This window comes from Cebus imitator, unplaced genomic scaffold, assembly GCF_001604975.1.
Source record: "Cebus imitator isolate Cc_AM_T3 unplaced genomic scaffold, Cebus_imitator-1.0 Scaffold228, whole genome shotgun sequence".
Classification (NCBI taxonomy): Eukaryota; Metazoa; Chordata; class Mammalia; order Primates; family Cebidae; genus Cebus; species Cebus imitator.
In genome coordinates, this window is record NW_016107543.1 from 3,742,829 (window position 1) to 3,747,842 (window position 5,014).

The 5,014-nt window shown below is 42.7% G+C and overlaps 1 long non-coding RNA gene across 1 annotated transcript in view; it reads left to right on the forward strand.

The window, feature by feature from the left end:
• Positions 1–46: 46 nt before the first annotated feature.
• Positions 47–5,014, forward strand: part of LOC108281537 — a 14,746-nt gene continuing 9,778 nt past the window's right edge. The window contains exon 1 of the long non-coding RNA XR_005195260.1: positions 47–134. This is a non-coding gene — a long non-coding RNA (uncharacterized LOC108281537). The remainder of the gene's footprint in view (positions 135–5,014) is intronic.

Sequence of the window (5,014 nt, forward strand, 5' to 3'; positions counted from 1 at the left end):
AAAAAAAAAAAAAAAAAGAAATATATTCGTTTAAAATGTGCCGTTTGAAGAGGCTTGCCAAATGGACCCATCACCACAATCAAGATACAGAACACTTCCATGAGTCCCAAAGGTTCTCGGGTGCCCCTTCCAGGGTAACCAGTTAATCCCCATTCCTCCACACCTTTCAGCTCAGGTGGCCACTGAGTTTATTTCTGTCACTATAGATGAGATTTTTATCTTTCTGAAAGTTTCATATAAACAGAATCATACAGTATGTATTCTTTTGTGTCTAGTTTCTTTAGCTTAGCACAATCTTGGATTCAGTTCCAAGATTTAAGAAACATTTACTACCCCATAAAAAATTATTTACTCAGCTATACAAATAAATTCCTTTTCATTTGATATTTGAGAATATTTTTAAAGCCTGAGTAGTTATTGATTGATTAGTTTTCTTTAAATAATTGCTAACTTTCTCTTTTACCTTATGCCTTATAGAACTGCCTCCTTACTGGTGAACTTTTTGGAAACTAATTATTAGTTAAATAAGACAATTTTAATTTATTAAGTTGATCATTTTAAAGGGTTTGCTTTTTTCTTTTTTCTTGTTTTAAAAGATAAGCCTTCTAGTATCAACACATGTCAAGTGACTTGAACATGCAGGGTTAGTTTATTTATTTTTTATTCATTTTGTTTTATTTTTTGAGACAGAGTCTTGCTATGTTGCCAAGGCTGGAATCCAATTGCACAATCTCGGCTCATAGCAACCTCTGCCTCCTGGGTTCCAGTGATTCTCCTGCCTCAGCCTCCCAAGTAGCTGGGACTACAGGCACGTGCCACCACCCTCGGCTAATTTTTGTATTTTTAGTAGAGACAGGGTTTCACCATGTTGGCCAGGCTGGTCTCAAACTCCTGACCTCAAGTGATCCACCCGCTTTGGCTTCCAAAAGTGCTGGGATTACAGGTGTGAGCCACTGCACCCGGCAAGGGTTATTTTAAGGTTCATTTCCCGAGACTCCAGAAGATGGCACTCTTACAAAGCCTAAAGAAATAAAGCTTTGGCACCCTATGGCTGTTTTTCTAGGCGGTTCCTTCCTGCTGTGACCCATTTGCAAAGCCATTTGTTTGGGAGAATAAAATTTTTATTTTTTTCTGATTATCAGAGTCATATATGCTGTTTGTTAAACATTTTAATGAAGGTATTCTTCAAACCCCTTGCTAATCCCCAACAGATAACTACTATAACAGTTTAGTATATACACAATATTTTCCAGACCTTCCATCAGCTTATACACACAACATATGCATATAAAAGTAAAAATTTAAATTTGTTAAATTTTAGATTTTAGGATAATCATAAACTATATTCTCGTCTTTTGCCATAGGATTCTTTATTCAGGTTTTTTCTTATCAGTTCTTTTCTTTAAAGACAGACCTTCCACTTCTGCAATTCATTATTTGCTGAGTCTGAAGGGACATCTCACATCTGTGTTGATTTAGGGCTTGTGGTCTAGTGAATGAGGGCTAGACTCTCATCATAAGGATGTTGGTATGGTTTCAAAGTTTTTGTCCCCCTAAATTTGTATGTTGAGACCTAATCACCAATGTCCGGGTATTAGGAGGTAGGGCCTTTAAGAGTGGATTAGGTCATGAGGGTGGAGCCCTGGTGAAGGGGATTATTGTCCTTATAAATGAGGCCCCAGGGAGTTGCTTTGCCCCTTCTGCCATGTGAGGATATGTCGAGAAGAAGCTGTGTATGATCCAGAAAGTGGGCCCTTATCAGACACTGAAGCTGCCTCCAGAACTATGAGAAATGTTTCTCTCTCTCTCTTTTTTTTTTTTGGAGAAGGAGTCTCTCTGTCACCCAGGCTGGAGTGCAGTGGTGAGATCTTGCCTCACTGCAACCTCTGCATCCCAGGTTCAAGTGATTCTCCTGCCTCAGCCTCCCCAGTAGCTGGGACTACAGGTGTGCACCACCATGCCAGGTTAATTTTTGTATTTTTCGTAGAGACAGGGTTTCACCATGCTGGCGAGGCTGGTCTTGAACTCCTGATTATTAGTTAAATAAGACAATTTTAGTTTATTAAGTTGCTCATTTTAAAAGGTTTCCTTTTTTTCTTCTTTCTTGTTTTAAAAGAGAAACCTTCCAGTATCAACACGTCGCAAGTGACTTGAACACGCAGGGTTAATTCGTTTATTTATTTATTTATTGTTTTATGTTTTGAGACAGAGCCTCACTCTGTTGCCAGGCTGGAGTGCAGTGATGCAATCTCACCTCAGTGCAACCTCTGCCTCCTGGGTTTAAGTGATTCTCTTGCCTCAGCCTCCTGAGTAGCTGAGACTACAGGTTATAGCCTCCCCGAGTAGCTGTGATCTGCCAGCCTTGGCCTCCCAAAGTGCTGGGATTACAGGTGTCAGCCACTGCGCCCAGCCAGTTTCTCTCAGTTTTAAGCCACCCAGTCCGAGGTATTTTGTTCTAGCAGCCTGAAGGGACTGATAGATGCTGTGCTAGTTGCATTTCTTGTCAGTGAGAATAAGGCGACATGAACTTACATAATTAGAAATGTAATGCTTCCTTTGTTGAGTGAAGACTTATAGGATATTTTGGCTGAGACAGTATCAGAAAAGGACTGTTATTTGGGTCTTTCTGGCTGTGCCATGAAATCCTAGCCATTGGAGCTTCAGTGCGAAATTTTGTGAAATCACGATTTTTTTTCCAGATAGTTTTTGCCCCCATGATATAACCTTACCAGTAGCTGACATCCCTCAGAGAGTACAATCCAGGAAGCCATGGAAGGACTGAAAGGCTTTCGTGACCTATCTTTGGAGGGCGTATACCATCACTTCTTTAATAAATCTGCTCCTTGTTCATTGTGGGAGGTGATTACACAAGGGAATGAAGACCAGGAGGCAGGGATCACTGGAGCCATCCTGGAGGCTGCCACAGAAGTCACCAATGTGTAGATGGTATTAAAACCATGGGATTGGCAGGGCGCGGTGGCTCACGCCTGTAATCCCAGCACTTTGGGAGGCCGAGGCGGGTGGATCACGAGGTCAAGAGATCGAGACCATCCTGGTCAACATGGTGAAACCCCGTCTCTACTAAAAATACAAATAATTAGCTGGGCACGGTGACGCGTGCCTGTAATCCCAGCTACTCAGGAGGCTGGGGCAGGAGAATTGCCTGAACCCAGGAGGCGGAGGTTGCAGTGAGCCGAGATCGTGCCATTGCACTCCAGCCTGGGTAACAAGAGTGAAACTCCGTCTCAGAAAAAAAAAAAACAACAAAAAACAAACAAAAAAACCCATGGGATTAGATTGGGGAGGAGAGGCTGGGGAGAGATTTGATGAGTTACCTGGGAATGGAGTGTAGAGAGAAGACAAGAGGATTGAGCCAACATTCAGTCACAGAGAGAAGTCTGAGGAAAAGCTGCTTATGGAGTGATGCCTCTGGGAGCTTTGTGGAAGAAGGGAATGCTGAGAAACTACGGTACTAGCTAATAAGTGACCCCTGCATTTATACTTGTGCAAAATCCTTTCTCCTTTGGGTCTCACACCATTCTGATGTAAGGAAAACAGATGTTATTTAAAACAGTAACTATTTGCAGGCACTTTTGAGCACTGGGGAAGTAAAATCCTTTATTTATTACTTGGGGACTGTGGAGCTTGTTCAGTGACCTTGATAATCCTTTTGAGTCTGTAAGGTAAAGTCACCCTAGAATGCGTGCTGAAAGGTGAGGGCTAAACCAAGAGAGCTGAGTGTATAATGAAGTGAGATAAGTGGAGGATCTGAAACTGTTAAAGAATCTTTTTCTCTTTTCTTTTTTTTGAGACAGGGTCTTACTCTGTTGCCCAGGCTGGAGTGCAGTGGCATGATAACAGCTCACTGCATTTTTGACCTTCCCAGGCTCAGGTAACCTTCACACCTCAGCCTCTCAAGTAGCTGTGCACCCCTACACCCGGCTAATTTTTTTTTTTTTTTTTTGGTAGAGACAGGGTTTTGCCATGTTGTCCAGGCTGGTCTTGAACTCCTGGGCCCGAGCAGTCTGCCTATGTCGGCCTCCCAAAGTGTTGAGATTACCGACGTGAGCCATTGCATCTGGCCATATAAATAATATTAAAAGGAAAAGCTGCATACTGAAGCAAATCAGCTTAAGTTGGATGACTAGCCATTGGCTTTTGGACTCAGCTCTGGAATTCCTCCAGTCTAGCACAACCCTCCCTCTCCCCCTGCTCCTTTGACACGCCTTGCTCACCACATCTCCTTGTTTCTTCATCCCATTTTGGTTGCATACAGTAAATAACAATAAAACAAAAATGTTGAGTACTTTCTAGATGCCAATACATTGCGGGTTCCTAGTGCTTTAGGTACACTACCTCATTTCATCTTCACAAAACCCGTGCCATGAAGCAGGTGCAGCCATTGCTGACATTTCCACTTTAAAAAACTGAGGAACATATTACTTGTTATTAAGCAGCAGAGCCAGAAATTGATCCCAGTGTGATGTTAGAGCCCAGGCTTTTAATCATTAAATTTTGCCCGTTTTCCTTTTAGAGTTTGGAATTTGGCAACCTATGTTGAGCCACCATCTATTCAGTCTTAGACTTTGGCTGCCATTTCCCTAATGCAGAACATGATTTCTGTTATTGACTTGTGACTCTGACCTGTCCCAATAATGACCCCACCCTGGACCTCACTGCTGCCAGGGAGATCAGAGCAATGTTTGTACACACACTCTGTCTTTTCATATGTTATCTGCCCTGTTCCCTTTCTCCCTTGTCTGCCTGGATGATTTCTATGTGTAGTATTTTATTGCCCTTCCTGGAAAATTGTTCATTTCTCCCTCCATGTGTCCTTTGAACTTCTATTCAACCAATCTCACTGTAAACCATTCCTGGTAAATGTTTATCTCTGGGCCGGGCGCGGTGGCTCAAGCCTGTAATCCCAGCACTTTGGGAGGCCGAGGCGGGTGGATCACGAGGTCAAGAGATCGAGACCATCCTGGCCAACATGGTGAAACCCCGTCTCTACTAA